Below are 23,711 nucleotides of genomic sequence, written 5' to 3'. Positions count from 1 at the left end.
GTTAAACAATAGTCAGTATGTTTCTCTGTTGTAGACCTTTTCAGCAACTTTAATATCTGCTTTTGCTATGAGAACCACTAGGAATAGGTAGTGGTTAGTTATCAAGCTTATAATACTAGAATTCCTTTTTGGAACACAAAACCCCCAAATCTGGAAAATGCTGTCCTTTGAGCACTTACTTATATATTAATATCCTTTACACAAATGGGATAACAGAAATTCAAACCAATTTTCATGTTGTTTCCATCTAACTTCAACAATAGAATGTGTAATGAATGTGTGTATTCATGAATAGAGATCCACGTCATCATTTTTAATGGTTGGGTAATAGTCCGCTGTACATTTATCTTTTTTTTTTTTAAAGATTTTATTTATTTGAAAGACAGAGATCACAAGTAGGCAGAGAGGCAGGCAGAGGGTGGGGTGGGGGGAAGCCGGCTCCCTGCTGAGCAGAGAGCCCAATGCAGGCCTCTATCCCAGGACCCTGGGATCATGACCTGAGCCGAAGGCAGAGGCTTTAACCCACTGAGCCAACCAGGCTCCCCTATTATCTTCCAGTTAACCAAAAATTCTCCATTGCTGGCCACTGGGACACAAGACCAAAATAAAGACATACACACTAAATTTACAAAAATACTTGTAAAATTATAATGAACTCAGTAAGCACAAAGGTAAACATATCATTAAGAACAAATAGAAGAACATAGACAATTCACAGAAAGATAAAAGTAAACTAAGAGACATAAAATTATGATCAAGCACACATCTATGCCGTCCAAATAAGGACATCAAATTACAATGTCTTATTGATTAGACTGGTAAAGAATAGAAAGAATAATGAAACACAGCATTGGGGAGGGTTTGAAAAAATTTACACTATTTTCCCTGTTAGTGAAAAATGTAAATTGGTACCAGATTTCTTGAGGGGTAGCATCTATATTTATTAAAATTTTCACTGAGCATATCCTTGGAAGCAACAGGCCACTTTAGATAACTTTTTGGTGGAAAAGCCACAATCATCTTTTATAAGGTATCTGTTATTGTGGGGTAACAGTCAGCAGTGTATTGTGGTTAATTGGTGGGCGAGGCAAACCTCTCTTCTCAACTTTTCCTCAGGAAGCTCATAATGTGCATACTTGGAGTGAACAAAGCTCACACTCACCAAAAACAAAACAAAACAAAACAAAAAAAAAAAAACAAAACCAAACCCCACAGGACTTTCTACTAAAAACTTTTGGATACCCAGTAATAATAATGCATTTGACTAAAATCATGATTAGAACATTAAAATTAATCAAGCTCTTTCTAAACAGAATTTTTCCACTTTTAGTAGTGATTAAAAGAAAGTTTATATTCCCAGAAGTTCCTGGCAGGGTGAGGCATTTGGTGCAACTGGAAATCCTTCTAGTGAGTATAGGTTAATGAAGAGCAGGTTTTAAAAATCAGGATTTTATATTTGGAGACACACTGGCTCGCACATGGTTGCACTTCTGTTTCCATCATGTATACCTCCTTTAGCCAATAAACAGTAGCTTTTTTTTATTCAGAAAAATAAATTCTGGTGTTGAGAGAGAAGTCAGCTAGATGAGATAAACCCATTCAGTTGGAAGCTCCTTGAGAAAATGAATTGTATTATAGTCACTGCAGTATTGCCAATTCCAATGCTTATTGCCCTGCCCACAGGGTGGACTCAGTAAAGACTTCTTGACTCTCCTTATCATCAAACTTCATGTTAATAAACCCAGGCTTTTGAAGGTGAGCTTTTGATGGAAAGCCTAGCCATGATACTCACTCCACAACCATGTACTCATTAAGCATAATTTCCTAGATATAAATATAAAGTCACTGAATAGAGAGAGTAGGAGAGTCAAGGCCAAATGGAAATTTAGCTGGATGAGAATTACAAAAAGCAAATATTTGGAAATGCTCCAGTGTCAAAATCAGACAAGATCATTAAGATGGAGTATAAAGAAATAGGTGGATAAGTCACAGGAATAAAAGGTACAGCATAGGGAATATAGCCACTGGTGTGAGAGTGTTGTATGGGAAGACATAGTAGCTACACTTGGGGTGAGCATAGCATTACTTAGAGTTGTCAAATCGCTATGCTGTTCACCTGAGACTAATGAAACATTGGGTATCAGCTATACTTCAATTAAAAGAAATAGGCTATCCCACAGGGATATGAGAGCAAAATGGAAGAAGGAAAGGGGATGAGAGCAAATACTTGTTAAGTTCCTTAAGTGTAGCTGGAGGTTTTAGTATATACTGTGCTTAATCCGATGCTGCGGGATTCTTGTTATTGTGCTTGTTTTACAGCTGAGAATAGAGTGGGTCTAACAGTTTAAATAATTTCATAAAGACCACTGGGCTCAACAATGGAATAAATTGCTCATATATTGGAAGTAAAACTGCTCTTCCTCATGACAAGGAAAGAGCTGCCAAACATAGCAAGAATAGCAAATCAAAGGAACAGCATCAGAATAATCAATTTGATAAGCCAGGATGGTAACTCTCAACCGTTAGTGTGTATTAGAATCATTGGAGAGCTTGTTAAAACCAGCAATCTGGGCCCCACCTCTAAAGCTTCTGAGTCAGTAGGTGGGCATAAGGCCAGAAAATCTGCATTTCCAAGTAGTTCCCAGGTACTACTCCTGCAGTTGCCAGACCAGGAACCAAACTTTGAGAACTATTTGAACTTGAATTTCATCTATACTGATTTTAGAAAAGCAACTGAAAGACATTTTCAGAGTATCTTTTTGGTCAAGATCTTTTCTGTGTTAATCCATAATTAGTTTCATTCAACAAACAATTCTTTCAGCAGTGCTGGGAAAAAAGATGGAACTATAGATTGAAACCTCTTCCCAACCAATAAGATCTAACTGAGTAGGAATTCAAGACAAATTTTGATCATAAAGTAGATATATGGTTAACAAGAAAAAGAGGCTCTAAAATGCCAGTTACCTCAGGCAATATTAATACAAGTCTGTATTACAATTATGGGAAGGAACTGACAGTTCGGTTGCAGACAATATCCGGATTAAGAAGTTTAATTCTGGGTGCCACTCAGGAGGATGGAACAGCATCCTGGTGTGAAGAATTTAGCTCAAACACTCAAAGATATCGCTGCCTTGGCATCCATTTTGTTTGGCCAAGTGTCTGGCAGCAAGCTTAACTGACACTAGCCCTTCATGCAAAAATACACTCTGTATAACAGCCACAAAGTCACAAGTAAATGCAACTTCTCCAATGTCCCTTGTGATTAATATTCTCTCCTGCCTCTCAAGGCCTTCCCCTTGTCCCCTCTTAGGTAAAACCTTCCAGGAGCTTACCTAAACTCTGATATTTTTGGTTTGAATTGTCTAATACAGCCCTATCCTTGGAACCCAAAGTATTCTATCCACAGACCTAACAAGGGGAAGAGCCCAGGTACTGTGCTCTCTGCATGCCCCTTGCCTTGACTTTCCCAAGTGGACCCTTGAGATGTGCCATGTACCTCCTTGAGAACCTGTGAGTAATAGACTACTCTATTTCAATTTCCTTTGTGGTCTTTTGTTGAGCAGGCTCACTATCTGACACCCCAGGGTTCTACTTAATAGACGGTAATTTAACAAAGTCAAAACACTGGGATACGGAGAGGTCCAGAACTGCCGAGTAAACATGCATTGTGACATGCATGGGGTCTTCTCTCCAACTGAACAATCCAGTGGATGGGATGTGTGGACATAAAAACTAAATCAATGAAATGAGAGACTGTGTGAATCAGTAATAATGTAGGTGAACAGATAGGCCTGTCTAGTGAAGTTTGGGCCTAACTGTTGGCTTTATATAAATGCTTTATATAAGGATGCTGGAGAATAGGGATGCCATGATCCAGTCTGTGATCTGGGAGGGTAGCTGGAGGCCTAATTTAGGATAGATTTGGGGAGCCAGAGGTTGGATGTAAGGAAAGTAGCTGAGAGATTAGATCTTACTGCTAGAGATCATGAGAAAGATGAGTGCTTTTTTTTCATCCTTACTAGGAAGTTCAGAGATGAATCCAGGTTAAATGATTTGTAAGGAAAAATATACATGGCGTCATGCTTAAAAAAATTAAAAAAAAAAAAAAGACATTTCCTTTCTTTCTTCTTTCCTTTCTCCCTTTTGTGTCTATTTTTTTCTTCGTTGTCTATGCACCCCCACCTGCATCACCTCCCCACTCTTTTCCATTTGGGAGTATGTTTCTAAGACCATGAGAATACTCTTCTGTTAAAATCAGTAGGAGGGCGCCTGGGTGGCTCAGTGGGTTAAAGCCTCTGCCTTAGTATTAGGTCGTGATCCCAGGGTCCTGGAATCGAGCCCCGCATCGGGCTCTCTGCTCAGCAGGGAGCCTGCTTCCTCCTCTCTCTCTCTGCCTGCCTCTCTGCCTACTTGTGATCTCCTTCTGTCAAATAAATAAAATCTTTTGAAAAAAAAAATAAATGAAATTGGTAGGGAACATGGAATCGTAAGTTAGCATGTTGGCATGTTATAAAGTCTTTTCTGTGGCTCCCTGATTCTGGTAATGCAGAGTACAAGGATCGCTGGTCTGGACTGGTTTGGTCTCTTTCCAGTTGTTCAGGGTATCTGCATTATACAACCTAGGGCACGATTCCCATAGAGTCTGTGTGCACGGCATCCCCTGGAGTTGGGTGGCATAGATGCAAATGGCCATCTCCTTCGGGGTGGCAGTGCAGAATATACCAGAAAACATGGTGAGCTGTAGAGTTAATCTTGAATCTTACCACTCCCTCATCCCCCTACTGCTCCCAACATGTGACTCTTGCTTTTTTCCCTATGTTTGTTTTTCTTTTCTCTCTGTTTCCCCTCGCCCCCCACCATGTTTGCTTTTCTTGTTATCTGACTCCATTCTTCTCATATTCTGGTTTTGACTTTCCCTTTAAAGCAGCATTATTATTTAAAAAAGATATAAAAAATATTATTTAAAAAATTATTTTAAAAAGATGGATTAGTCTTTTGGACAACATGTGACAACACATAGAAGCAATGCATTCTAAAATAGCTTCTTTGATAGGTGTTTCCCAAAGTAGGTATGGTGGCTGCTTCCTTAAGGCAGAAAGGCTTGCTTCATAGATTTTTTTAGAGTTTCACTGTCTAATAGCATATTTTCTAATATGAATGTTATGCCAAGGTTGTGTCCCAGACTAAAATCCCAAACAAAAGACAGAGATTTATGACATTCCTGATGTTATTTCATAATAATTTGTTTACTGGTTACTTTTTAAATAAATAAAGTGAAATACTATCTCAAATCAAAGCATAGATGTCAGATTCCAAACAAATGAAATGGAATGACAAAAATTGAGTCAGTGACCCAGAAGTATTTATTAGGGGCCTGTGACATGCCTAACACTGTGTTAAGTATCCAGGGATGCGTGAAAGACATAGAAGAACCATCTCTGCCCATAAAGATCTTTAAATCTAGATGGAGAAACTATGCACAGAAAATAATGCAAGAACAACGTAGGAAAATACAAATTGCTTTTGATAGGTAAAAACATTAAGCAAAATACTAAATGCTATGCAGTCTCAGCATAGATTAAATTAGGAAAGTAAAGCCCCAGTGGAACAAATAGACAGAAAAATCAAAGGATAAGTTTTCCCCTTTACAGATACATTTGACATCTTGCTGGTAGTTGGAAAAAGACACTTTATTAAGCTAAAAATACCAATGGTCATGCTGAGAGATAATAACTCCCAACTCAGGTCAAATGCACAGTAGGGGAAACATTCTGTCTTGGCAGGAAAATGAGATGACACAAACAATTAGGCAATTTTTTAGGTTCAGAAAAGGCTACATAAACTGAAATTAGGGGAGAATAAGGCAGAATTATGAAAAGATCAAATGGAACATAAATAGTGAACCATCTTGTCTCCATGACTGACATGGGAGTAAAACTGCTATCACATGAGCCATTTTCTGAAGTCTTCTAATGCCTCAGGCCCACCCTTGAACCCCAGTCTGTCTACCTCCAAAGCTTGTGTCCTGACAGCTTTCATATTCCCATGAAAGGTCCCAGGAGGTGTTGTTGGGAGGGCATTAAAATGAGTTGCTTGAGGCTCTTAGGAGACTGAAGATATTAGGGAAACTAAGGTAGAACAGGGAGATTCAAATTCCAGTGCCTCAGAAACATTGCACGTCTAGGAGACCATCAGTGCTGGCTGTGAGTAGAGGCTGGTAGACAGTACCCACAGGTCTCGAAAGACCCTATTAATCAGCTTTTGCCAACTGTTAAGGAGATGTGGGCATACCTGCTCTTCCAGTATTTCAAGAGGAGCCAGAAATCCAGTTGTTCATGGAGAAACATCTCTCATATTTAAAATACTGCTATTTAATTCAAACTTGCTTGAAAAAATAAAATGCTGTGTAGGTCAAATAAAACATTTTTCTAGTTGATAATTGGCCTGTGAATCAACAGGTTGCAAAATTTAAGATGATGTGCCATTTGAGCAGCTTTTTTTACTTGATGGTTTCTTTCCTTCTTTACCAGAGAAAGCCTTTAGTGTGAAAAGGGTTATCATCCTCTGTGCCTTTGATTTCTAGAAGGAGCGTGAAGCTACTGGGGAGAAAGGGAATGGTGATGCATTGCAGGCTCAGAAACTGTATGGGTCTCTGGGAGGAGGAGTCAAGATGGTGGAGAAGTAGCAGGCTGAGACTACTTCAGCTAGCAGGAGATCAGCTAGATAGCTTATCTAAAGATTGCAAACACCTACCAATCCATCGGCAGATCGAAGAGAGAAGAACAGCAATTCTAGAAACAGAAAAACAACCACTTTCTGAAAGGTAGGACTGGCAGAGAAGTGAATCAAAGCGATGAAGATAGACCCCTTTCTCCCCCTCCCGATTTGGGATCTCTTCTGATTTGGTTAAAGCATATTTTCCTGGGATTGTTGCCACCCTTTTAGTATTTTACTTGCTCCTTCATATACTCTTAACTGGACAAAGAGACAACGCGGAAAAATTCACCACAAAAAAAAGAAAAAGAGGGGCGCCTGGGTGGCTCAGTGGGTTAAAGCCTCTGCTTTCGGCTCAGGTCATGATCCCAGGGTCCTGGGATCGAGCCCCGCGTCGGGCTCTCTGCTCAGCAGGAAGCCTGTTTCCTCCTCTCTCTCTGCCTGCCTCTCTGCCTACTTGTGATCTCTGTCTGTCAAATAAATAAATAAAATATTTTAAAAAAATTTAAAAAAAAAAAAAAAAGAAAGAAAAAGAGGCAGTACCGAAGGCTAGGTTTGGCAAACACCAAACAAGCTCTACAGACATTGGTAATATGTCAGATCTAGAGTTCAGAATGACAATTCTCAAGGTTCTAGCCAGGCTCAAAAAAGGCATGGAAGATATTAGAGAAACCATTTCGGGAGATAATAAAGCCCTTTCTGGAGAAATAAAAGAACTAAAATGTAACCAAGTTGAAATAAAAAAAGCTATTAATGAGGTGCAATCAAAAATGGAGGCTCTCACTGCTAGGATAAATGAGGCAGAAGAAAGAATTAGTGATATAGAAGACCAAATGACAGAGAATAAAGAAGCTGAGCAAAAGAGGGACAAATAGCTACTGGACCATGAGGGGAGAATTCGAGAGATGACACCATAAGATGAAACAACATTAGAATAATTGGGATTCCAGAAGAAGAAGAAAGAGAGATGGGAGCAGAAGGTATACTGGAGAGAATTAATGGGGAAAATTTCCCCAATATGGCAAAGGGAACAAGCATCAAAATTCAGGAGGTTCAGAGAACGCCCCTCAAAATCAATAAGAATAGGCCCACACCCTGTCACCTAATAGTAAAATTTACAATTCTTAGTGACAAAGAGAAAATCCGAAAGCAGCCTGGGAAAAGAAGTATGTAACATACAATGGTAAAAATATTAGATTGGCAACAGACTTATCCACAGAGACCTGGCAGGACAGAAAGAACTGGCATGATATATTCAGAGCACTAAACGAGAAAAACATGCAGCCAAGAATACTATATCCAGCTAGGCTATCATTGAAAATAGAAGGAGAGATTAAAAGCTTCCAGGACAAACAAAAACTGAAAGAATTTGCAAACACCAAACCAGCTCTACAGGAAATATTCAAAGGGGTCCTCTAAGCAAAGAGAGAGCCTACAAGTGGTAGATCAGAAAGGAACAGAGACAATATACAGTAACAGTCACCTTACAGGCAATACAATGGCACTAAATTCATATCTCTCAATAGTTAACCTGAATGTTAATGGGCTAAATGCCCCAGTCAAAAGACACAAGGTATCAGAATGGATAAAAAAACAAAACCCATCTATATGTTGCCTCCAAGAAACACATTTTAAGCCTGAAGACACCTCCAGATTTAAAGTGAGGGGGTGGGAAAGAATTTACCATGCTAATGGAATCAGAAGAAAGGAGGAGTGGCAATCCTTATATCAGATCAATTAGATTTTAAGCCAAAGACTATAATAAGAGATGAGGAAGAACATTATATCATACTCAAAGGGTCTGTCCAACAAGAAGATCTAACAATTTTAAATATCTATGCCCCCAATGTGGGAGCAGCCAACTATATAAACCAATTAATAACAAAATCAAAGAAACACATCAACAATAATACAATAATACTAGGGGACTTTAACACTCCCCTCACTGAAATGGACAGATCATCCAAGCAAAAGATCAACAAGGAAATAAAGGCCTTAAATGACACACTGGACCAGATGGACATCACAGATATATTCAGAACATTTCATCCCAATGCAACAGAATACACATTCTTCTCTAGTGCACATGGAACATTCTCCAGAATAGATTACATCCTTGGTCCTAAATCAGGACTCAACCGGTATCAAAAGATTGGGATCATTCCCTGCATGTTTTCAGACGACAATGCTCTGAAGCTAGAACTCAACCACAAGAAGAAGTTTGGAAAGAACCCAAATACCTGGAGACTAAACAGCATTCTTCTAAAGAATGAATGGGTCAACCAGGAAAAAGCATAGACAAAGTACAGCATCCCTTCCTGATCAAAACTCTTCAAAGTATAGGGATAGAAGCCACATACCTCAATATTATCAAAACCATCGATGAAAAACCTACCGTAAATATCATTCTCAATGGAGAAAAACTGAATGCTTTTCCACTAATGTCAGGAACACGGCAGGGCTATCCATTATCACCACTGTTATTCAACATAGTACTAGAAGTCCTAGCCTCAGCAATCAGACAACAAAAGGAAATTAAAGGTATCCAAATCAGCAAAGAAGAAGTCAAATTATCACTCTTCACAGATGATATGATACTATATGTGGAAAACCCAAAAGATTCCACTCCAAAACTGCTAGAACTTGTACAAGAATTCAGTCAAGTGTCAGGATATAAAATCAATGCACAGAAATCAGTTGCATTTCTCTACACCAACAACAAGACAGAAGAAAGAGAAATTAAGGAGTCCATCCCATTTACATTGCACCCCAAACCATAAGATACCTAGGAAAAAACCTAACCAAAGAGGCTAAGAATCTATACTCAGAAAACTATAAAGTACTCATGAAAGAAATTGAGGAAGACACAAAGAAATGGAAAAATGTTCCATGCTCCTGGATTGGAAGAATAAATATTGTGAAAATGTCTATGCTACCTAAAACAATTTACACATTTAATGCAATTCCTATCAAAGTACCATCCATTTTCATCAAAGAAATGGAACAAATAATGCTAAAATTTATATGGAACCAGAAAAGACCTCGAATAGCCAAAGGGATATTGAAAAAGAAAGCCAAAGTTGGTGGCATCACAATTTCAGACTTCAAGCTCTATTACAAAGCTGTCATCATCAAGACAGTATGGTACTGGCACAAAAACAGACACATAGATCAATGGAACAGAATAGAAAGCTTAGAAATAGACCCTCAACTCTATGGTCAACTAATCTTCGACAAAGCAGGAAAGAATGTCCAATGGAAAAAAGACAGCCTCTTCAATAAATGGTGTTGGGAAAATTGGACAGCCACATGCAGAAAAATGAAAAATCACAATTTCCTTACACCACACACGAAAATAGACTCAAAATGGATGAAGGACCTCAATGTGAGAAAGGACTCCATCAAAATCCTTGAGGAGAACACGGGCAGCAACCTCTTCGACCTCTGCCGCAGCAACATCTTCCTAGGAACAACGCAAAAGGCAAGGGAAGCAAGGGAAAAAATGAACTATTGGGATTTCATCAAGATCAAAACTTTTGCACAGCAAAGGAAACAGTTAACAAAATCAAAAGACAACTGAAAGAATGGGAGAAGATATTTGCAAACGACATATCAGATAAAGGACTAGTGTCCAGAATCTATAAAGAACTTAGCAAACTCAACACCCAAAGAACAAATAATCCAATCAAGAAATGGGCCAAGGACATGAACAGACATTTCTGCAAAGAAGACATCCAGATGGCCAACAGACACATGAAAAAGTGCTCCATCTCACTCGGCATCAGGGAAATACAAATCAAAACCACAATGAGATATCACCTCACACCAGTCAGAATGGCTAAAATCAACAAGTCAGGAAATGACAGATGCTGGCGAGGATGCGGAGAAAGGGGAACCCTCCTACATTGTTGGTGGGAATGCAAGCTGGTGCAGCCACTCTGGAAAACAGCATGGAGGTTCCTCAAAATGTTGAAAATGTACTGCCCTATGACCCAGCAATTGCACTACTGGGTATTTACCCTAAAGATACAAACGTAGTGATCCAAAGGGGCACGTGTACCCGAATGTTTATAGCAGCAATGTCCACAATAGCCAAACTATGGAAAGAACCTAGATGTCCATCAACAGATGAATGGATCAAGAAGATGTGGTATATATACACAATGGAATATTATGCAGCCATCAAAAGAAATGAAATCTTGCCATTTGCGACAACATGGATTGAACTAGAGCGTATCATGCTTAGTGAAATAAGTCAAGCAGAGAAAGACAGCTATCATATGATCTCCCTGATATGAGGAAGTGGTGAGGCAACATGGGGGCTTAAGTGGGTAGGAGAAGAATCAATGAAACAAGATTGGATTGGGAGGGAGACAAACCATAAGTGACTCTTAATCTCACAAAACAAACTGAGGGTTGCTTGGAAAAGGGGGGTGGGATTATGGACATTGGGGAGGATATGTGCTTTGGTGAGTGCTGTGAAGTGTGTGAACTGGGCGATTCACAGACCTGCACCCCTGGGGATAAAAATATATTATATGTTTATAAAACAAATTTTAAAAAATCAGAAGTACCAAATAACCATTTGACTCTGTGCTAATTTCTGTGCATTCTATATGCACCTACACTGTCAACCTTTGTAAGCAGAGGTAGGCTTTATGTACCTTAGAATGACATTGGTTAATCAGTCCAGGATGGTTTTTTTTTTTTTTTTTTGGTATTTTGAGTTATATTTTTTATATTTTTATTATTTATTTTTTAAATTTAATTTTATTTTTTCAGTGTTTCAAAATTCATTGTTTATGCACCATACCCAGTGCTACATGCAATAAGTACCTTCCATCATACCCACCACCAGGCTCACCATCCCCCCCACTCCCCTCCCCTCCAAAACCTTCAGTTTGTTTCACAGAATTCACAGTGTCTCATGGCTCATCTCCATTAATTGGTCCAGGATTAGGCAGAAGTGAGTGCTCAAGCAAAACCCAAATGTTGAACAAAACATCTAGTGCAGACTGAGGCATAGAGAATGGTCAAACTTTGCCTTTTTTGAACTAAAAAAGTAAGTTTTATAGTATTGTGACTGGCTCGAATTCATCTCTCTTCTCAGATACTAACAAACCTATGGTTGTTATGTGGGCATGACTGGCCTTCAACAGATTTATAAAGTTATCAGAATTTGTTTTAGGGAGAATATGAGTGTGGATTATGAAGCTGGATTGCCTAGGCTTGAAAACCAGCTCTGCTCTTTTTTAGCTGGGTTTGCTTCAGTTTTCTCATCTGTATAATGGGGTCAAAAGCAGAACTTGCCTTCTAAAAGTAGAACCTACATTGTATCTAGAAAGGTCCTGGGCACATAGTAAGCTTTTAGTAAATACTATTGTTTTCTTTTTCTCTTTCTCTACTTCTCATTACTGGTTGCCTAGAATTGCTCCTGCTATACCTTCTGTGGCCCAGCTTTCTTTTAACAGTCTATTTGTCCAAACATTTTCCCCATCGACTCTAGCCTTAGTTGGCACAATAAAGGCAGTTGGATAAATTATGACTGACCCCAGTTTACTAGGTGACTTCTGCAAGTGACATTTACATTTAAAATAAAGCACTCAAAGAAGCTATCTTTTCTTCCCTGAACATTACTGATGGCAAGAAATACCCAATGCTGTTGAACCTCCATATTGCTTCTTTGGAAATTCAGTTTAGTTAGGTCAGGATGGGCCCTAGATCTATATTTATAAAAAACTACCTCGGGAATTGTGGTTTTTTTTTTTAATTTTTTTTTAAGATTTTATTTATTTATTTGACAGAGAGGGATGACAAGCAGGCAGAGAGGCAGGCAGAGAGAGAGGAGGAAGCAGGCTCCCTGCTGAGCAGAGAGCCCGATGCGGGGCTCAATCCCAGGACCCTGAGATCATGACCTGAGCCGAAGGCAGCAGCTTAACCCACTGAACCACCCAGGCGCCCCTACCTCAGGAATTATTATTTGGTAAGTCTGGAAAAAGTATCTTAAGCCAAATTACTCCATTTCTGATTATTACATCCTCTATGATTGGCCTGCTTTCTTCGTTTTTCTTGGGAGTGATTTGTATGAGCCCCTACATCACAAACATAGGCCACTCTTATCCATCCACACAGATAACCTGAGATCTTAATTTCAAAATTAACAGTGAAATTCTAATTTTTAAAAAATTGCTGTCGTAAAGAAGCAATTAAAATCTATAAGAAAAAGAGTTTGCTTGTAATCATTGCTTATAAAAGTACTCTTCAGACTAGTGTTAACTCAAAGAGAGGAGGAACAGTAGCACTTGCTTTACCTGGAAACTTGTTCGAAGTGCACTATCTTGGGTCATTACCGGGACCTCATGAATAAGAATCTGCATTTTATTTATTTATTTTTTAATGTGACTTTATTTACAATATTTATTTATTTATTTGTTTGTTTATTAAGAGAGAGAGACACACACACACACAGAGTGAGCAGAAGGGAGAGGGAGAGAGAATCTGAAGCAGACTTTCCATCGAGCACAGAACTCAACACATGGCTAGGTCCCAGAACTGTGAAATCATGACCTCTGCTGAAACCGAGAGTTAGAGGCTGGAGGTTTAACTTACTGAGCCACCGAGGTGTCCCAAGAATCTGCATTTTAATAGATTCTTTGGGCAATTCACATGCATAGTAGAGTTTGAGAAGCACAGCTTCAGAGCAATAGAAGACCCAGGTGACATACATTTAATTTACTCAGTGCAATTTGGCTGGCAATAATTTTTTTTTGATGTTCTCTTTTTAAATAAGATAATTTGGTGTTTTGTATTTTGACAATATCATTTTTGCTGAAAAGAAAAACCCTCTATCATAGATTTCTATCTGTAAAGAGTCTTTCCTGCATCTTAAAACTTCGACCACATATGTAATACTTTAAACAGTAAATTTTAGTAAAAAAAAAGTAACTACTACAAACATTAGCTCAGTGAAAGTTCAAAGTGTGCTTTCTTTGTGTGCCCTTAAAGAGAAAACCACATTAGCATGATCTATTTTGATAGATCTGTGGTTTCTTTGCAGTCTATGTCTTGGCCACCTCTCTAACTTTTTAAGTTAGAGACAAAAACTAAATCCAATTCAGATCAGTGACATCAATTTGCTACATAGCATCCATTTTTCTCATGTTTAGTAGGGAAAGCAGTTCATGTTTTTCAAAATCAAGTTGACTTAGATTTGTGTGATAAAAATGAACATCGACTTTTTGTCTTAAATTTTACCTCTTATTCTCCCACATGCAGCCTCCAAACCTCTTAGGTAACAAGTCCCCTCCATAGTAGCTGCTCACTTAATATTTGTTGAATTGAAATAGAACTGGGTTTCACTCATGGACCTTATTTATGCTCCTGGTCCCATATCAGTCTTTTCAGTCATGCCTAAATACACATAGGATGCTTGTGGTCCACACCATTCCCTAGCCTTTCCTCCCCTCCTTCCTTCTCTTCCCTTCCCTTCCTGTCCTTTCCCCTCCCCTCCCTCCCCTCCTCTCCCCTCCCTTCTCCTCTCCTCTCCTCTCCCTCCTCCTCCTCTCTTCTCTTTTTCCTCTTTCCCTTCCTTTTTTTCTTTTCTTATTTTATTTTGAGAGAGAGAGAGAGAGAAAGGGAGCCCATGAGCAGGGGGGAGGAGCGGGGGAGAAAACAGAATCTCCAGCAGCTTCCACAATGAGTTCAGAGACTGATATGAGCCTCGATCCCACAACTCTGAGATCTTTCCCTGAGCCGAAATTAAGAGTCAGTTACTTACTGACTGAGCCACCCAGGTGTCCCAGTTCACACCATTTTCAATGGGAAAGAGTGATTAAGCTCTCTGTGGACTCATTAAACTCGCTTGAGTATTATGTTACTTTTACAGAGTGGTTTTTTTTTTTTTTTTTTTTTTTTTGAGGAGAAACATGAACAAGAAAACATGTTTATATGAATTTTTCATCTATTTTTAGTCTGTTTGGATGCTCATCAACCACTAAGTGACTCAGACAAAATATGTTATTTCACGTAAGAAGAGGAAACTACTGACTAATTGTCTAGAGAACATATGTTTTTTACCGGAAAGGTAATCAGTTTCTTTGAGTCATCAACACTCTCCAATGGACTGTATCCTGGAAGAGGGGGCATCTGGGTACAGTTTTATGTATCAAGCATCTTAGTTGAAATTAACCAATTCTCCACATACATCTGACTTACAAATGTATGTAGAAAGAGAGGTCATGGTTATCAAAAGTCGAACAAACCCTGAGATAATTTAATACAACCAGTGCTTTGTAATTGCTGTCCTACTTTTGATAACTATGACCTCTCTTTCTACTTGCATTTGTAAGTCAGATATATGTAGAGAATTGGTTTATTTCAACTAAGATTTTAGCTAATACAACCAACAACCTAGAACTAGAATTGTTACTGCTTCCTGGAATTAAAACTGACTTGAAATATCTCCATCATCAGAATATTGTTAGTATGACTCTATTTTAGGTTAAAAATATGGTGAGGTCCAAAGAAAAGCATTCAATCAATGCTCATTGGGATGGTACATCAATGGCATCAAGTATATAAATATAAATGTGTTATTTTATGATAGCCATAAAAATTTTTATAGCTCTTCTCTGCCACATGTATCTACATTAAAAAAAAAACAAAAACCTCTTTTAAGTTCAAACAGTTCTGAAATTATAAACATCTGGGGAAAGGTTTTTCTTAAAAGTTTACTAATTTCATGGCACATTTTTATATTTTCAGAATAGCTGACATTCAAAAAATAAATTACCTATATATTCCAACACAAAGAGAGCATGCTCAAGTTCATTATGCAGTAAAATGACTATAGCTGTTTTTACAATGATCTTGGATATTGAGTTTCTAAGGGCATAGAAAAGTAGTAAGAAAATCATAAATTTCTTGTGAGTTCTATTGCTTCTTCTGGATGAAGCCTGTTACCAGTGCTCTCCAATCCAGTTGCGTCCAGACAAAGGGGATATAGGGCACTCAAATGTGGCTATCAAGACTCAAAAGATGAATTTTATTTATTTATTTATTTAAAAGATTTTATTTATTTATTTGACAGACAGAAATCACAGGTAGGCAGAGAGGCAGCCAGAGAGAGAGGAAGGGAAGCAAGCTCCCTGCGGAGCAGAGAGCCCAATGTGGGGCTCGATCCCAGGACCCTGAGACCATGACCTGAGTTGAAGGCAGAGGCTTTAACCCAATGAACCACCCAGGCGCCCCTCAAAAGTTGAATTTTAAATTTTATTTAATGTTAGTTAAAAATTAAAGTCTAAATAGTCACATGTGTTGTTGTCTGTGATCTTGGTAAGTGTAACTCTATACGTTAAAAAAGGAAGAGTTGAAAAAGTAGTTCCTATGGAACCACTGCTGGCTTTTTCTGTGGCTGGAATTTTATCAGTAGATTGCCATATCCCAGAAATTGGGTTTGGACTCTCAGATATTTTTAGACTAAATAGCTAATTTAGATAAATATTAAGCACAGGTTGTGAGAAGGAATGGTATGTCTGCTCACTCAAGTAGTTTACTACCAGAATTACTAATGTTACTACAAGTTCTCTGGCTTTTCAAGAAGTCCATCTAAAATTATGCATCTGGGAGCAACTTTGGTGTGAGCTTCTCACTCCCCTTGGCCTAAATATTCCTACCTCTTCTCCCAGGTAACCTCACCCCTGAGTTACTTATTTGGGCAAAAGAAGGAATACCCACCATTATTACCACATTCCAAATCCTTTTCTTCATGATCTAAAGATTGAAAGGCTATACTGATGTGATATCCATTCATGTGACAGTGACTGGAAAATAAATCCACAAGCACACATTTGCAAAGGCAGAAGGCAAAAGTTAAAGCCCTCTTCTGATAAAAGTCAAGGTAAGTGACTCCAGACTTCAGACTTCAGACATCTGAAGAGCTAAGCAAGCTCTTGAATAAAATGTATGTACCAACATCAGAGGAAAACAACAACAACAACAAAAACAAAGCACATTTAATTCTCTAGTTTAGGACAAATGAAGGTAAAGAATTTGATCAAGCAGTGTGCCTGGGGGCTCAGTTGGTTGAACAACCGACTCTTTATTTCCACTCAGGTCATGATTCCAGGATCCCGAGATGGAACCTCATGTCAGGCTCCGTGCTCTACACAGTCTGCTTGTCCCTCTGCCTCTGTTCTGCTTCTTCTTCTTTCTTCTCCTCCACTTCCTCCTCCTCTTCCTCATTCTCTCTCCCAAATAAATAAATAAATAAATAAATAAATAAATAAATAAAATCTTTAAAAAAATAATTTGATCTAGCAATGTGTGGCCAATCAGATTTTACTGGTGCAAGCGAACTTATGAAGAGCCATTTCAACATCTTACATAACAAATTTATCCAGATAGGATAAATGACTTGACTCAGATCACATGTATATAGGAAGAGAACCCTTCTCTACCTTCTCAGCTAAAGACTAGGCCAATGGTTTTAACCTAAGAAAATGTTTCCTGCTTCTCTAATACTCTGTAGAAAAAGCCATTTACTGTTGTTTCTGAGGCAGGCTTAAAAGACAGCAGTTCAGAGCCAACCTAAAGCAGGAATGTCTCTTGTCTCCTTTCCCCAGTGCTAGCCCCAGAAGAGAAATCCCCCAGACAACTCTTCAAATATGAGCTTTTTAGCTACCCATGATAACCTATAATTTCAAGCCTTTTAAGGTCATTCTGGGAGAGAGGTTTAAGATGAGAGAGCTCTTTTTCCTTTTGAAAAAAGAAACCTCTGGTTTTCCAAACATTTCACAAACCTCTGGAACTCTTTGGAGTGAGCCAGAAGTGGAAAAAGTAACTGGAACTTCTTGGGAAAAATTAGTAGTAGCTGTTGAAAAGAGGATTTATCAGTAATCCAGACAGTGAAGAAGTTTGGACATTGCTGAATAGGCAGAGTGTGGCCAGAAATGACCAGACTTAGGGTATTGCTCGTCAGATAACCTGGTCTAGAAGTGGGTTGTATTAGCTTCCTAGGGTTATTGTAAGAAAGTACCACAAAGTGACTTAAAACAATGGAAAAGTATTCTCTCATAGTTCTGGAGGCTAGAAATCTAAAATCAAGGTGTCAGGGGGGCCATGTTTTCCCTGAAAACCTCAGGGGAGTTCATTTTATGCCTTTTTTTTATGCCTTTCTCTTAGCTTTTATTGTTGCTGGCAACCCCAGAGTCCCACGTGTAGACACACATGCCGATCTCTATCTCTGTTGTCAGAGTGTTTTCTCTCCTTATCAGGGCACTTCAGTCTAACTCAGGGGTACTCCCACACATGGTGACATCTAGTGAGTCTGGTCATAGGTATTCGAATCTCCATGAAGGCTGAAATTCCATGATGGTTTGACTATCCTTTACTCTGAAGACTGCAAGCCCATGTGTTTGCAAGGAATTTTGCTGACACTGTAGAGCTATCAACATGGAAGGAGACTGAAGTCTATTAACAGCTCTGCAAACCTGAAAGATATGTTTGACCATTTTTTTGAGAGCCAATGTAATTCCACATAAGCCAAGATGAACACGAAACATAAGTCATTGTCTCCATCTTTAATGCCTTTAAGCCATAAGGGGGGCACAGTCCCATTTGAAACAGGTTTCCCATCTTTGTAAATGATGGTTTGCTTCATTGAATATGGCTCTTTACATGGAAAGACAAAGATATGTCTTACCTAGTTCCTTCTCAACCTTGCCTTGGTTCCCCTGCCCCTCTTTCTTTGTCAGCTTTGTTTTCAGCCCTTGAGAGAGGCCTTTTTCTTATCCACAGTTGAGTTGATGGATCACCTTTTTCTAGAACTACTGTATACATACTGTATACATCACAATCCTATGAAAAAGCTTCATAAAATGTTCAAGTGTTGTTTGTTTTAAATATTTATAATGAGGCATACAGACAACTGATATGAGGAGCCACACGTTAAATTTTAAACGTTAGGTGAATAATGTCTAGGAAGAGGAAATGCTTGCTTCTTTTGAATGTAATCATTGGGTCAAATTTAAGTGATAATATAGGATCAGGTTACTGTATGGTGTTCTCAGAGTGGGGAGGAAATAAAGTAGCTGTTTGTCCCAAGATGAAGGCATCTGCAAAATATATGCTACCATTTGTATTTTTTTCTTAAAACTTAGCAACATTAAAGTAGCATCAGCCAACTATTTTTTAATTTTTACCACTATGACAACATTTCTTAGTACATGAACCATAAAATATCTATCATTTAAAAAAAAATATTCAACTCATTTCCCCGCCTCTTCCTGACTTCTCAAGGTGGAACTATTGTTGGATCTACATTCAGGCCCAAAACTAGTCCAGTCCCTAAGCCAAGAGTGACCTGGCATGGCAGATCTTCTTTTTGGCAAGAATTGTTGGGAATGACACTAGTTGGGCCAGGCTTCCTTGACTGGGGCCCTGGGCCTTAAATAATGTTTATCATCCTTTTCCCAGGGCATGTGATCCTATTCTCTGAGCCTCCAGTCCTGGTTGCCCCGCCAGGAGCACATTTACCTCTGAGGGCCAAGATGCCACTCACTTTCCCATTGTTGCTGGCCTGTGGCAACTGACTAGTGCTGGGTTCCACCAGCCAGTTTGGCATTCTTGTTACCGTTACTTCTGAGAACCACATTTAAGCCTGCTTGACACTGCCATGAACTAATAGGTTGCCTTCTCCTCTTTGCGTTTCCCTAACTTTCCCTAGTCAACATCTCAGATAGCGAATGCCATTCTCCTATTGTCTAGCATTTCTATTTGTGGAGATTCCTTTGGCTGATGTTCTCTAGGTTTCCTCCACAGAGAAGGTTGTGTCAGGAAATTAGCATGGTAGTTTGATTGAAAGGGAAGGTCTGTGAAGTTGCATTTGTGAATGGACACAACATTTTCTTCAGATTAAACACATATTTGAAGTAGTTTGGGGAGAGGCTGATGGAGGTTATAGGTAATATGGGTTAAGTCTTCCTAGGGTCTCCCCTTTGTTCTGCTACTGAGTTTAAATATTTCTTTGTTTTCTACAAAATCTTTCTTTTATCTCAAGTCCTTGATAAATGGTAGGGGAAAAAATCCTAAATACTGTTGGTTTGTTTTTTTCTTTTTTTAAAAACAAACAATATAATCATATTAACACTTGACCAGTGGCCCTAAATATCTTAATCCAAAAGGCTAATTTTAGTTTCTTTAGGGAGTAGATACATTAAATGTGAGGCAGTACTCTTGGTAACTTGGATCCAGATATGACTGGCTTCTCTAACTTTCTGCACAAGGCCATCAAACAACAGGAATAAAGGTCTTGCTTCTATTTCGCTTTTCCCTTTAAAGTCCCAGGTATGGTCTCTTGTTAAACTTCCTTTAGGACAGTAAACTTCCTCTTGAGAATAGATATCTGCTTTGGGTTTTAATTTCTCCAACAGAACAAGATCCTTATCACTGAAGTCCTCATAACATACCCAGTCAAGCCATTTATTCTTCTTATTCATTTCTTGGCTGTTTTTCTATTTGGTCTTTCTTTCTCTTTATAAAAAAACTCACTCTTTCTTGTGGCTACTTGCTAAGAAAATGAAGTGTGGAGAAGAGATAGAACCAGGAGACAGTTTTTAGGGGGAATATAAAGCCTAAATTTGAAATTCAGACAATCTTAGACAAGATGATCAGTAAAAGCCAGAACATCAGGTTAATAACAGGAAATTTTACTGAAATAGCATGCTTAATTAAGTGTTTGTATGTTTTTTTTTTTTTAATTTTTTATTTTTTATAAACATATATTTTTTATAAACATATATTTTTATCCCCAGGTCTGTGAATCACCAGGTTTACACACTTCACAGCACTCACCAAATCACATACCCTCCCCAATGTCCATAATCCCACCCCCTTCTCCCCAACCCCCTCCCCCCGGCAACCCTCAGTTTGTTTTGTGAGATTAAGAGTCACTTATGGTTTGTCTCCCTCCCAATCCCATCTTGTTTCATTTGTTTGTATGTTTTAAGAAGGATTCCTGACTATGGCCAGAACCTTTCAGGCAGAAATGCTTTCCTTAGCAGGTATGAGGCCAAAGTAGATTTGTAACTGATTTGGGAGTCAAATGTGGACAATAGAGTCAGGAAAAAAGATGGTAGCTTATAAATTTTCTAAGTTATAACCTGATATTGACTTGAATAATCAACTTTACCTTGGTCTTGAATGATGGGACAAAGGATTTCAAATTTGCCTTCTTATTTCAAAGTGGACAGCATGTCTTCCTAGACCATCTCTTTAAGAAAGTAAAAAAACAAAAATTTTCAAACTAAAAGACAGAAATACATTTTTTTCATATGCTATAAATTTTGGGAGAAAGCCTTTTATTACTAAGTTTTCCAGTTTTTTTTTTTTTTACATAAAAATTATCTATTTGCTTCTTATACCAGGTACATGCTATGAAAATTAAACACATTCTTCTTCTATTTCACACTATCTCTAGATACTCCTAGAAGAAAGCCATTCATAGCTGTTCTGAAGCCTAAATCCCAGTATAAAGATGACATGGAGTACACTTGTGATGGACAGGTAGTATGAGTAAAAATTAGCTTTGCTATGGCACACCATTGGGGTTATTTATTGTCACAGTATAATTAGTGGCTCCTACAAAATTACAACTAGGTAAGCAACAGCAACAACAGAAATCCGCAGTGGCTGACAAGAGATATAAGAATATTGTGTGTCTGTGTGTATATGTGTACACGCATGGACCTGTACACACACATATGTTTATGTACGGATGAGGAAACCTTTCCCTTTCCTCCTACCATGCATTTGTATATTTCCCTGTAATGAATTCTCCTTAGAGTAGTGAATGGGAAAGGAGACACAGTCGCATTTAGAGCTGGTTTCATCCATTTCCTGCTAGATGAGGACAAGGAGAACAATGCTTTGTTTTAATTGAGTAATTAGAAAGGAATTGAATCTGATTGCCTTCACAGATCTGGATAGCTTATAAATTTATGTTATGTCTTTTTGTTATATGTTCATGCTGAATGATAGGCATAGCTAAATCTTCATGAATAAAAGAGACATTAAATCTTTTGTCCAGCTTAAGTGTGAGATAGGGCAGAGGGAATAAGTCTATCAAATACTAACCATTATTCACAAAGATGTCTATGAGTACATAGATTCAACACAGAGCTAAGAATGACCAGTTTACCAGACTGCCCATAGCTCCATCAGGTAGATTGTATTATTTTATTTTTTTAAAGATTTTATTTATTTATTTGACAAAGAGAGATCACAAGCAGGCAGAGAGGCAGGCAGAGAGAGAGAGAGAGAGAGAGGAGGAAGCAGGCTCCCTGCTCAGCAGAGAGCCTGATGCGGGGCTCAATCCCAGGACCCTGGGATCATGACCTGAGCTGAAGGCAGAGGCTTTAACCCACTGAGCCACCCACGCGCCTAGGTAGATTGTATTATTATTCAACCTGCTCCCATATGTTTCCAGTAGCTGAATCCCCTACCCACCCCTTGGGTGACATATGACGCACTGTAGTAATTTTTTTTTGTGTTGCCTTTTGTGGGTATCTTCATTAAAATATGCTCTGATTGTAGAATGGGGGAATTTTGTATTATCAAAGGGATTTCAAGAATCAGCGGTGAGAAAGGAATGTTGGAAGGTGAGAAAAATTAAAGCAAGGGTAGTTTTCCCCTGAAATCACAGAAAAGGGACAGATTGTTCTGTATATGATTGAGTTGTTCTGAATCTACAATTGAATCTACATCTTCTTGAAGATGCCGAGTTAGATTTGCTAAAGACAGCATGGGATTCGGAATTCAAGGTTGCTTTAGCATGGGTTCCCCAGGAAACAGAGTCTGAGATGAAGATTAATGTGTAGGAGGTTTATTAGGGGGTACTGTTGAGATAAATGCCTATGGAAGGGAGAGAATGAAAGAGGGAGGAAGAACGTGAGCTCTGATGCAGCCTCACTGGAGACCTTAGGTGACACAGAGGGACGTTCTCATGATGGGATGGTCTCTCTGAGCTGTCTCAAGATAGAGGAGAAGACCAAGCCTTTATACCTCCATCAGTTATTCATGGGGTGAGGAGCATCTTGGTAAAGGTGTGACTTTGAGTCAAGAACTGACACTGATTTCTATTTTTTTTTTTAATTTGTTGTGCAGGCTGGGAAAGCTTAAATTCCCATGAATTATACAGAAATGCTGTATCAAATGAGACACTAGAAGAGAGAGAAACCTATGAACATAGCATTTTCCTTTAATGCTATTTCTCTTAGGCTACACAGACCAGAAGGCAGAGCTGCTGCACTGCACAGTTCCAAGGGATTCATGGTCTATTATACAGCTCAGATGAATATTGTCCATATGAATGGCACTCTCTAGATTTGTGCAGTAAATAACCCGTGCAGCAATACACTTGCTGTGCCTTAGTATGAGGTGGAAATATAAATAAATGTGATTTTTTTGAATTCCCAGAATTCCTTCTCTCATTTGTCAATATCTGATTGAGTAATAACCCAAACTATAGAGATGGCATGTTCCTTTGTAAGCTTACCTGGCATCACTAACTTTATCTCATTGTCTTTGTCTTCCTTTGAATCTGTTCCTATTTCAGATAATCCTAATATATCCAAGATCTGAGGATCACATTTTAAAGAATAAAGACCAAAGAACCTGTTTTCTTTAGGGGGATGACATTCTCTCTTTCTCTTGTAATACTCTGTAAAATCTGAATTTGTTGAAAGATCTGAATACATAAACAGGATGCTGCCTTTAGCAGTGTATGTGAACCCAGCCCCTATACATGTACATACCACCAGAGGAGAGTAGGCAGTCCTGAGAGTCACTTAGGGATATATCAGGTTTACTCACATCCTCGCTTCTCAATTATCTTACTTGCCCTCTCACTTGCCCTTTCTCAGAGTTGAGGAAGGGCAGCTGCTCCCAGCAAACGTCCTGGTGTAGTGAGAGCACAGCTTTCCTAGTCCTAAAAATCCTGG

The sequence above is a fragment of the Mustela lutreola genome, chromosome 6 (genome assembly GCF_030435805.1).
Source record: "Mustela lutreola isolate mMusLut2 chromosome 6, mMusLut2.pri, whole genome shotgun sequence".
NCBI lineage: Eukaryota > Metazoa > Chordata > Mammalia > Carnivora > Mustelidae > Mustela > Mustela lutreola.
Note: the sequence above shows the minus strand (reverse complement) of the source record.